The sequence below is a fragment of the Bombus vancouverensis genome, chromosome 1 (genome assembly GCF_051014615.1).
Source record: "Bombus vancouverensis nearcticus chromosome 1, iyBomVanc1_principal, whole genome shotgun sequence".
In the NCBI taxonomy this organism is placed as follows: Eukaryota; Metazoa; Arthropoda; class Insecta; order Hymenoptera; family Apidae; genus Bombus; species Bombus vancouverensis.
In genome coordinates, this window is record NC_134911.1 from 1,835,144 (window position 1) to 1,847,809 (window position 12,666).

The following is a 12,666-nucleotide window of genomic DNA, read 5'->3' on the forward strand; positions in this document are numbered from 1 at the left end:
GGTAGCCACAATATTAGTCACGTTTCTCGACGGTCTCTCTCCCTCCCTCTCTCTCAATGTCAATGACTGCTCCCTCAGGGCTAGCTGTGACCCCCCATGCGAACAAGAGTCTCGTCTTTCTGTATGTTGTAGCATATAGACGGAGTCGAATGGAATGGCGCTTTCACACGAAGCTATAAGGAACTCACGATATTTATATGTACATATGTATGTACATATCGTGTCCGACATGTCGGTCCAAGTTTCTAGCTATATAAAATTGCTTTAAAAATTGTCGGTAAATATATTTTTAATTGATATTCTTGCAATCTTAGCGGATAGTCACTTGAAGACATAAACTGTCGTCTCTACGACTTTAATTTGTTATCCGGAGAGGTCGAGGTAACTCGTTATTCGGGTTGTTAATTTCTTAAACGCAATAATATTTTTATTTAATGATTTTCTATTCAAAAACAGCGAATTAAAACTGATTTGTTCTCGTTAATTTTTAATATTTTAGTTATAGAAGTTTCTGTTTAAGGAATGTCCTTTAACAGATTAAGAAACGATTTTCTCGGATTTGACTTAAATCCTCTATCGTCCTTTGTGTCATTCTCGATCGAATCAAGTTTTTCTACCATTAACAAATTTCTCAAATTTGAAGAAAAAATGAAATAATCAATATTGATTTTGTTAAATATTAAATGTCACTCAAACGCAATCAAAGTTTGCAGCAAGACCAATGTAATTCACAATAATATCGAATATCTCGTTAGTAACAGGACTTCGTGAAATTGTTAATTTCGATAATATTTGTTAATTCTTAAAAGAACTTTGCTTAACAGGAGCTTTCGTTAGGAATTTCCCTGTGACTTATCAAGTTAATATTAGAAGACATTATCGGAACCAGTTCGAGTTTTATACAACTTTCACTGAAAATTATCTATACATAAATACCGATAATCCTTGGCGATAAAAGGAGCAATAATGAGTAGTCTAACAACATTTCCACCTAATTTAATGGGATAGTTCTTAAATTTCTTAACGTGGTCGTAACTCTCTAATCGACAGAATTTACGGCAACTATGGCGACAGAATTTTATCAGCTAATTCGACAATTATCTATGAAACAGCTTACATGTGCAAGCACGAGGCAGTACTCGGAGAAACGAACCTTAAACCTTAAGGTTGACTAACGGGACTTCCGGCGTCCGTACGTACCTACAGTGCATACGATGATTGCAATTCTTGTGAGCCGTGGTATATATACTATAGATTTATCGAGATAATGATAAAAAGCGAGTTACATATGTATATGTGCCACTTTTTGCCCTCTCCATGCGAATATCGTAGACTGTTACTATTTTTAATCGTCTATTTATCGATCCTTAAAACCAACTTCTTTTTTATAAACTTTATTAACACTCTTATACATATAATTTAGGCTCGTTATGTTTGATTTTTTATTCAAACGTAGTGACAAATTGTCGGTATATGTTAATCAATCATAATCGTTTAGAATACGCAATATGTATACAATAGCTCGCAAAAGTATTTAAACACTCGTAGAAACATTTCGTAAATAGGTATATATATTCTGTATTATTTGAAACATTTGAAATTTCATTGGTACTGTAATGAGTTTTGGACAAATCTAAAGATATACAACAAAGCTACAAGATATTTAGAGAAAATACAGGGGCTCACGAAAATATTCGAAGTATTCCAAGTATTATTTTTAAGACAAAATAACTTTTTAAAGATTGGGCCGAACGATGTGAACCTTTTTGAGAAGATAGAAGGATGAGTTTACTGGATAACGTATAAAAAAGATGGAAAAAGTTGCAATTGGTTGGAATCGCGAGGATAGATATGATCACTTTTTATAATTTTTTATCTAAGTTTCTAATTAAAATTAAAAAATTCATTTTACAGATTTATGTCGGTTATATACATGCTGAAAATGTCATCGAAATGGGTTAACGTTGCTATGAGTTATAAACGGTTAAAGATGATGACAATTGCAGTTTTTCACGACTTTCGGCCTGTAACTATATATAATAAATCAGTTGGTTCTTACATCCTTCGATGCCTGTCACTTGTTTTTGCATCAGCCAAACTATTCATGCTGTATACTAATCTTTTATTAAATATATGTTGCAGTAAATATACAGGGTGGTTGGTAACTGGTGGTACAAGCGCAAAGGGGGCGATTCCACGCGAAAAAAGAAGTCGGAAATATAGAATAAAAATTTTTCGTTTGAGGCTTTGTTTTCGAGAAAATCGACTTTGAATTTTCGCTCGGTACGCGTACACTTTATCGCGTCTCGTTATAACGGATCTCACTGTAGATCGTTGTCTCGATGGAAAAATTAAAAAAAAAAATTTAAAAAATTTTTTATTCTATATTTTCGACTTCTTTTTTCGCGTAGAATCACCCCTTTCCGCTTGTACCACCAGTTACCAACCACCCTGTATTGTAACTCCTATATACATATATAAATTTTCAGATTGGTTTCAAATTTTACCAATATAATCATGTCAACAATATTTCATTAAGTGTTAATAAAATTTCGTTTGATATGCATAATTAATACAATATGTAGGTATATATAAAAGTTCTTTGTAATAAATATTCAAATACTTTTGTAGGTCTCCGTAGTTGTAAATTGCATAACACTGGTAGCAAGGAGAATTATTCGCGTAGTAATTCGATTTTCTTTTGTATGTCGGGGCGGGATTCTGATTCAATGTGGCGGTTATAAAGTGCAAGTGAAATTACCCGTGTAATGGACTGATTTCCATTTACATATGAGACAGAAGTATCAGATACAGTACAAAAGAATATCTGTACTGTACGCTTTCGCGTTTTATAAACAGCGAGGTGGGGATAAAAAATCGATGGAATAATAAAGGACACTGTATGATGTATTTTATTATGTGTCTAATAATTAATTATATTAACGTCTAGGGAAAGCTATTGTCCTCTCTTGCGTGAAGTCTGGATGACAGAGTGCAGTCGTCGGTATAGTTTTAAACATAGATACGCTTCTCCGCGTTTCCGCTCCACTTTCCGCACTAATATGCTAAAAAACTTGTCATCGATCGGTATATCTATATTTTTCCAAAGCGCTGCAAGGAATCTTGTGATCGATTAAAAGCCGTTTGATATGAAACCGCGTCGTGAAAGCATGAGAAAACATTGAATTTTAAATGCAATTTATTAATATCAGAGAAAACTATTTTAATTGCAGTCGTGAAGAATATCAAATCGAATATCACTATCCAGTAGTATATTTTTACTGGCAATTATTTGTCGCTTGTAACAGAACAATGCACCAATTAGGATGTGATACAGTGCATCTCATAACTGCAAAACTACCCACAACATTTCAATTCTTATATGTATGTGTTAATATAACAAGGAATAAAATTTGAAATGTTTGAAATCATATTAGGAGACTATGTTTTCAGAATTGTCGGAAAAGGATAAATCACTGAGGAGAAGAGAAGAGAAACGATAGCAAGTATCATCGTAATTTTAAGTTTTTTGTCTTATACTTTCTCACGTTATGTTAGGGAATGAGTTGGAACACATAGTTCGTAAAATATTAATACATTTTTAAAAAGAAATTGAAAATTAAAAGAAAAATGAAGTTTTACTACATTTGGATATTTAATATAAATCATTTCAAGTATGCCTCATTGTTTAAGGATCGTTATTAAGTAGAAAGATTACGCAACAGAATACTATGAATTTTAGTTTAATTTAGCATAGTTAAAAAAAGCTATACACACGAAAAATTAATTTTTTTAATCTGTCCGAGCATTTCTGTAACGTGAAAATTGATTATCATTTCAGTTATAATTTATTATACATTATTATATATTATATATTATAATAATAAATTACAATTACGAAGAAACTGATTACATTTCTGTCACCTGTAATAAATAATCTCTAAACATAATACGAAGCAACTGAATAAATATCTTAATTTGCGCAGATAAATTAACAAACATGAAAATACTGTAGTGTCCAAGTATTAAAGTGGTTAATTATATCTTATTTTTGTTAACTTCTTTTATAACTATAGAAACATCGTATTTATATACAGAATATTCTATTATATAAAAATTGAATTCAAACTATAGTAAGATGGAATTGCAACAATAACTTGGAAATGTCTTAGGTTTCTCTCTATTTGCAATAAGTTTGATCATTGAATTTTGCAATACTTTCACTTAGATTTTGTCGTGTTGTATATATTTTCTACCGTATATCTATATAAGAAGTGAACATTTTAGACCCGAAGATACACATAACGGAGGAACTGCATTTACTAAAGTTGACGTAACAGGTTATCTTCGTATACTAGAACGGATAACCGGATACTCGTTTCCTCCTGAAGGTACGCCATTTATGGGAAATCGCGACAGGGCCACTCTTCCTGGTGGTATCTGTAAACGGTATTATCGCGATTAGAGGTGTACTTGTGCAATAGAACGCTATCTAAATGAGAATCATTGGTATTAGTATCTTTGTGTGTTTGCATATTAATACACTTGAATGAATGTAGCAACTCGTGCTTCAAATCGGTTGACCTACCAGTTGAAATATCGCTGATAAGAACTTTTACCATCACATTAACAGGGTTTTGTTTCTTCACAGCGACACTACTTAGAGGTGTATTTTGATTATTACCCTCGCTAAAAGCAATAAATATATTTCCTGAAGACGTTAGCTTACTCCCGTTACTACCATTCGTATATCTTCGCAGAGCAAATGTCGCTACTACTAACAAGAAATTATAGTAACACGCTAAAGTATATTACCCTTTCCACACAAAATGTTTGATTTGTCCCCTTTGTATTTCAATGGAATATTTATATCCATAAATTATAAATCATATGTATATTCCTGAATATATTACACATTTTTTGTGCGTTGTTGTACCGCGGTTAAGTTATTTATCAATAAAGTTCAACGATTATTCTTATCAGTAGATACAAGACTGAATTTTTCATCAAGAGTAGTAATAATTTAAAATATCGATGAGATATTTTTGTATTCCTTTTGGTGCATCCTGTAAATTTTTTAAATGTTAGTTCCTTCTTCCTCAATATCTTATACAGAATGTATAAATAGTTAAATGTATAAAATGCTCAATCGTAAATAGAAAATTTTATTTCCATTTTTTGGGTCCATAATACAAAATTTAAAAATTCATTTCGTATACTCTGAAGTATTACAAATATAGAACAGCATTCGGACTTTTATTTCGTGTAATAATTATAAATTAAATGAAATTGCATTTGGTATAAGGATTTTTCTTACTTATATGTTAGCCACTGTATATGAAATAAAAATTTGATGAAACCTGCGCTAGTTCTAATCATTATTCCAAAACACGATCCCGTTATATAATTATTCAATGTAACTTACCTTGTAATTAATTTAAAAATCAGAGAAACCGAAGCTTTACGCTCTTTGATATAAATTATCGAGATACAAATACGAGTGAATACAATTACGTGATCTCGATCACAGATTAGCACCTGACGCAGTTACACATGTTAAGAAAGTTATTCTTTTAATTGTCGTGATTAATGTGGCTGCCGTTACAATGTTCATATATATAGGTACAAGGTAGAATTGATATATTACTGAGAACTATTGCGACGATGCAAAGCTATGTCATTGCAGATATAAATCTGCACGTATCTGACAGCATATGTGCGTTAATTCTTTGCGTGAAATCACGCAATATTTTACTTGAAATCTTATACGAACAATGCAGCGTACGTGATTGACGAAAAGAGAAGGGGAAGATAATCGAATAATAGAGAAAAAGTTTTACTTCGATTTATAGAAGATTTTATAACAAAAGTTAACACTAAATCTACCGAAATTTCTTGTATGCATATCTATTTCGACCGTGCTTGATCAAAATGACCGGTCCTTAAAAAAGGATTATTGTTTTCATAATTAAACGTAGATAGTTAATTTGTTGCTGAATGAATTAGTATATGAACAACTTTCATAATTCGACGATACAAATTTACTTCTATATAATTTCAATTATAAGCCGAAAAAGAGGATAAAAAATGAATGGTAGTTATACAGGGTGGTTGGTAACTGGTGGTACAAGCGGAAAGGGGTTGATTCTACGCGAAAAAAGAAGTCGAAAATATAAAATAACAATTTTTCGTTTGAGGCTTTGTTTTCGAGAAAATCGACTTTGAATTTCCGCTCGGTACGCGTGCACTTTATCACGTCTCGTTATAACGGATCTCACTGTAGATCGTTGTCTCGATGGAAAAATTAAAAAAAAAATTTTTTATTCTATATTTTCGACTTCTTTTTTCACGTAAAATCACCCCCTTTCCGCTTGTACCACCAGTTACCAACCACCCTGTATAGTTTCTTTCGTTCAAATACACCTTATATACACGTACATACACATTTTCCTAAATATATAAGTAATATAAAGCTTATTCGGCTTTACTGTATTTTTTACAAATTATTTTATTCTCGAATGTACATTTGCTGCACACATATTTTTTGCATCCCAAACAGATTTTGGTAGTTTTATAACCCTTAGAATATTTTACTTAACAAGTTTTTCGTATACGTGAATCCGAATTTGTATTTGTTTATGTCTTTGGCACATTTCCTTTTCCCCGCAATTCTTGATACGCAGCGCCAAGTTTTCTTAATAAAAATTTCTGCCTTGACATATTTTTCCAGTTATTTCTTTATATAAAACCCAGGCATCTTTTCCCGCTCGGTCCAGAATATTGAAAAACATTTGAAGGAACCACCTACAAGATTTCGAATTGACACTGCATTTTATTGCCATTTGATCATTTCTTTTGAGTTGGCCATGCCATATTCAGATAGCCTTTCTTTTATACTGATTGTTTACAAGACTAAATACCATATTATCTCGAGCAGTCAAATAGACCGGTGGAGCTAGGTAGGACAGGCTAAATATATTTCTTGAAAAAGAAAAAAAGAAAACGAGAAATAAATACTGAAAACTACATTGTATGCATATGTCGGAGATGAAAGGACACCGGAGCCTTCCCTCTGGAACTTCGGGAAAATCCGTAAAATTGTAATTAAAGTTTACAGTTGTAATTAAACGATTTGCCGTCATTCTGCCCAATTGTACTTGTTTGCGATTTGTGATAATAAACTTGAGCTCAAGGCGACCATCAGCCGCCGAACGTAGCCGCGGTCAACGGGACGGACGCTTCGTCTAACAAAGGTATGGAACGATAGTATGACACTCATTAAAAGAAATATCCATAGAGGTACCTGATAGTAAAACGTTCCAACGGTTCCTTCGTACAATGAATACCAGATGCTGAGGCACGTACACAGCACAAGTCCAGTTAGCCTGAGGACCCGCTATAAAACCTAGTGTTTTTGGTAATTAAGATTTTCCAAACGGACAGACAGCCTTTGTCCCAAGTTGACTAATTGACAGCGACGTCAATTTCCCTTACTTTCGGAACGAGGTCTATACTCGACGAATCCGATGATCTCGTGTCCTTAGACATACCCCATCATAGTTTTCTTCGGTGGCATCATCGGGACGAAAATTGATTCTTTCTTGCGATCTCATCGACGAAGAGAGTAGCGCCTTACGATCTGTGAGTATTACACGTTTGAGTCAGATTGTGTGAGCAAGTATATCTATCATCCCGTTGACCGTGGATTCGTTATCAAACCTAAGACCAACGTCACTAGTATCGCAAGTGCCCAACCACCGCGGTTGATTGTCGAATCGGTAGTATCGGTAGTAGTACTCGTATTACCAGGCCGTACCGTCGTTATAACACAGCGATGGCCAATTCCAATGAAGATCTATCAAACGCCCACAACCCCTTTCCTGACGCTTCTTCGACACATATTTTAAAAAAAGCTGTATAGTTTGATGTGATAATGTTTAAATATGTGAAAGCTATACAAAAGCTTGAAATGAATGATTGTGGTAGGTTTAGTGTTAATACAAATAAAACCTTAATAAAACAAATTTTATTAATACATACAATAATGTATTAACATAATAAAACAAGTTTCATTAACATAATACAATAAAAGACAATGTAATATCATATAAATGCAAGAAATAAGATTAAAAATTATTTTTAAAAATGATTTAATAGCAAATTTGAAATATTAACCCCTTAACCTACGATTTACGTTCGAGAATTTACGTTTGGTCCGATCATCTACTACGGGCTATGCCCGTAATATTTACGTTTAGCTCGATCATATACTACGGGCTATGCCCGTAATTGTAGGTTAAGGGCTTAAATATTTTGAGCTCCATATGGCCATGTAACATTCTATTTATGGCCATAGTTCGTGCTCTATAGCGAAACCACAAACTATGCGATGGTTCTGCATAAGGTATCGACTGTAGAAAAATTATCGGTGATGTGATTCACTATGAACGCAACGAGGAAAAAAGGTTGCGTAAAGGTAATGAATCACGAAACTTGAATTCAGTTCAAAGTACAGAAAGAAAGAAGATGAAACATTTAGTAGTCTGCCTTTTGCAAAATAATTGTCACCAATAATGCACGATTATCAAAGTGCTGTAGGCAGCATACTTTCACCAACCACTTTTCTAACGGGATTCGAAATTTCCATCAATTTCATATCATTATTAAAAAGAATTTATTAGAAAGCATTAAGACGTTTCATAAATCAAGTAATCTGAAAAACTATCTGTTGTTTCTGAATTATGTTTATCGTCCCCCATTTTCTATAACTGTTTGTCATTTTTCTACCAAGTTTTTTGTCCCTCTTTTATAAAATCCCGTTTTTAAATCAACTTTCAGAAAAACCGCATGATTTATAGGACCGTATTTAATTTAAAGATCCTATCTAGCAGTTTTTCATTTTTCATTGAAGTATGTCGAAATATTTGAAATTCTTCATGCTTCTTACCTTTTAACACTGAAACTGTTAAATATACTTTACATAATTAATTTAGAATTGAAGCAATATGACAAAAATAAATAATTATATGTATGCAATTATGTTTCTATCTTAATAATAATTATTACCAAACAAAGATGGCAGGAAAAATAACAAAATCTCAGGTTTCTTAAATTTTAAAATAGTAGATTAAAAAAGGAAATAATTTTACGTGATAAAACAAAATCGGAAATATAGAATAAAACTTTTGGCAAAGGTTTCATTTTGGACAAAATAAGGTTTGAACACGTAATTACAAATTAGCCCGGTAATCGACAAATTTTCAAATTCGATTTTTTTTAAAACCAAGCATTATGTGAAAAAAAGGTCATCCTACATTTTCGATTTACTTTTTTTTTACATAGAATTATTCTTTCGTCGATTGTAATATGATTACTGAGAAACTTTATATAACATTATTATGATAGTATGAACGTTATAAAACTTTATTGCAGTCCGCTATTTGACAACGAATCAATACCATCTAAAAACACAAAACAAGATCAAAATAACGTTTAGAAAGCACAAAACGAAAAGATGAAATAAAATTGACAAAGGAATCATAGACGCATATTCTTTAATCAAAGCATTTCCAGATCACAAGGCTGAGAAATATGTTTAGTCCGTTTTTCTTGATTTTCTCACTATTATGTCCCTTGATAGTTAAAACAAAGTATTTGAACATTAAATATATAGCTGAAGAAGGAAATAACCTGGAAAATTCGAAAATATAATCTTTTAAAATTAAGCGATAAATTTTAAGATTAATAATAGTTCACGTAAATAATATTATTGATATATTTTAAGTGTGCAAGGGGTTGACAAAGACACATTTTTAATTGGAAAATTAAATGTAGACGATTTTGATGTAGAATTGGTTCGCAATAAATTGAACTTTAAAATTGCTCTTTTATAAAGGATGAGAAATGTAACTTATCATGCGATTCACCTGTGTCCTTCGATTTAAAAAAATCGACAAGTATTCCACGTGGAGAAAAAGCTAGCCGAACAAGTCAGATAGAACCCGCAATCGTTAACATCGATAGACAGAGCCCTACTGTCATCGTCGTCTAATGTACTTACGTGGAGTCACGCCCCCGCTAGTATGAGGCAAAAGCGAACCGAGGGTAACCGAAGTAAAACGAAGCGTACCGAAGAAACCGCGATCTCTCTACGCTCGCGAGGAGCTGAAGTTCGCGGTGTTCCCCCGATCGAATCGCGCGGCAAAAGCCGCAATCCCGCCGCGTGCGGATAGCTGAACACAACCGATACGACACGCCGATACCTTTGCCCGTGTGTATGTATATCGGTGCACATACACACCTACATCGTGTCGCTTGCACGCCGCGTCAGCGATAAGGAGCGCCGATTGGTCGCTTCGCCGGTTGCTTCTCCGCTTGGTTCACCAAGACCTAAAGCGGCTGCGCGGTCCAGGTAAGTAAGCACTACGTACCTGGCTGTGCAATGTCTCCCAGTTTACTGTCACTGGCTCTTATGTGCTACACCGGGTCTCGAGTTTTTCGGGAACTCGTAGATCTGGCGTGAAGCTAGCTACTGCCGCAGCGTAATCCTCGATCTTCGAAACCGAAACGGAAGTGGACGGACGGCCACTAGCGGCCGCGCGACCAATGCCACACGCTCCTCTCTGGATACACCAGTGCGCCCTTAATATCGGCTCAGTAATGGTGGCGGAAAGTGACACCAGCTTGCACCGCGGTTGGCTCGTTTTATTGTGCGAACGAACATCGGTGAGTCGACGCCGATCCCCAGTCTAGCGGCTGTGTTTCGCTCGACCGGATGCGGTCAACGTAGTCTTCGTGTCTTCGACCGATTGAATCTCGCTCTCTCGGAACTAGAGGGACGCGTAGGTGTATCGAGCAGTCTCGGTTCTTTCTCGTGTTTTTGGCACGACGGAGATCGGTGAAAGCCGATCTTACTGGGGGAAAGAACTCGATTCGTCAACCGTTTACACATCGTCGATCACCTTTGTTTCAATGTAATTGCCGTTTATTTGGACGATTTTATATGGAATTTATGTAGTTTTGTTGGAAAACTGGTCAAGTTGTGCAGTGTCGTGACCATTTCCATGTCGCTGATTTCAAAGGAGGAATAATACGCTTGTCGGATTAGTAAGTTGATAATGTGACGCATAATACGACGAGTTACGTTTAGTGGAAGTTACAGCTGTTTTAAAGTTCCGTTTGAATGAATGGATGTTGTTTGATTAAGTCTCGAATGTTCTTCGATTATGAAAGACTAATATATCAAAATGATGAATCTGTGATAATACTGGCATTTATGAATACTTCTTTGGTACTAGTATTTACTCTTTAATAAAAGATAAGTTAAAATGTTCTTCTATCTAAAAATTAACTTTACTTAAAAATGTATATCGATGAAATTTAGATTTGTTTGGAGATAAATGAAATCCAATTATCCGTCATTTATTACTTTCATTTTTGACAGAATTAATTGCGATAAGCTTTAATTTACTCAAAAAGAATATTCTATTGATGCAATAGTTAAGTACGAAATCGGTACATTCTGGTCACGTTATAGTATCACACTAATTACTTCTTGAGCAGGAGGATAGTAACCGCAACTTTATCTTGGAGCAATCTATCCTCGAAGATGAAGCTGTTCAACCAGCTTCATCGTACACACTGTTTCCAGGTTGTTCTCCGTGAAAGACGTTAATTCTTAGTTAGAATTCCGCCTCATCGAAACTCTTCAATTTTGTATGCAAATTGACGATTCAAAGTAGCTTTCACACTGCAATTGTAATCACGTATATTTCCTGAAAATTGTTAGTTCTTTCATGAAGCTCAATTCTTTCTTTCAGATTTCTTTTTTATTTCCATAATAGAATTCTATTTTATTATGTACTATATCTTTTAAAAGAATATAGCTTTAGTAGTAAATGAAATAAATTTTACAAAATGAGTATTCATAATAAAATGATCATTTAAATGAATTTTGTTAAGACAATAATATTGTCTATAATTCTAATATTTCTATTTTATATAGATTAAAAGACATAGTTTTGCAGTAACAAATAAAATAAATGTTACAGAAGGCATGTTTATAAAAGAAAGCTTCGTTTGAATGAATATTATTAAAATGACATTATTCACAAGTCATGTTCCGATATCTCCGATTTTTTAGGGAAAATGTATATACAATATATAATCTTAATAATAAATGAAATAAATTTAACAAGAGGAATACTTACAATGAAAAACTCCGTTTGAATGATTATTGTCAAAGTGATAAATTATTAATACTACATATACAGTGTAATAACTAAATATATAGTTTAATAATTTATGTGATTTTAAACAAGGCATTTATCAAGACCATTGGAGACAAAATTTTTAAATTAATACATAAATCTGCACAGCTTTTAATGCCCTTAAGGCGGATGCGTGGGATTGGCGCGCAATGATTCTTTATGGGTTTGCTTCTACTACTACTTTCGTCTTTTGCTGATCGGATGTGACAACTGTGTCCACTCTTCTATTTTACACGTTTACTGGTTTCAACAAATGCTGATTTAAACTTAACCTAAATCATTCGAAACTTTATAGTAATTCTCAGTTATAAATTTGGTTTTATAAATGTACTCAAATAAGTATGTGATTTCAATGAAATTAAATTAGTTAAAGAAGCACATTAACTGGCTATTTAGT

At 33.5% G+C, this 12,666-nt stretch overlaps 2 protein-coding genes and 1 long non-coding RNA gene across 4 annotated transcripts in view; 2 read left to right on the forward strand and 1 right to left on the reverse strand.

The window, feature by feature from the left end:
• LOC117162475 (uncharacterized) overlaps positions 1-12,666 on the forward strand; it is a 417,893-nt gene that overhangs the window by 103,742 nt on the left and 301,485 nt on the right. The window lies entirely within an intron of this gene.
• Positions 1-12,666, forward strand: part of LOC117160570 (uncharacterized) — a 95,754-nt gene that overhangs the window by 1,462 nt on the left and 81,626 nt on the right. The gene's annotated exons all lie outside the window — the stretch shown is intronic.
• Positions 9,538-10,644, reverse strand: LOC117160573 (uncharacterized). The gene is made up of 2 exons (XR_004464823.2): positions 9,927-10,644; positions 9,538-9,690 (listed from the first exon to the last, which is right to left on the reverse strand). It is a non-coding gene; the product is annotated as an uncharacterized LOC117160573 (long non-coding RNA).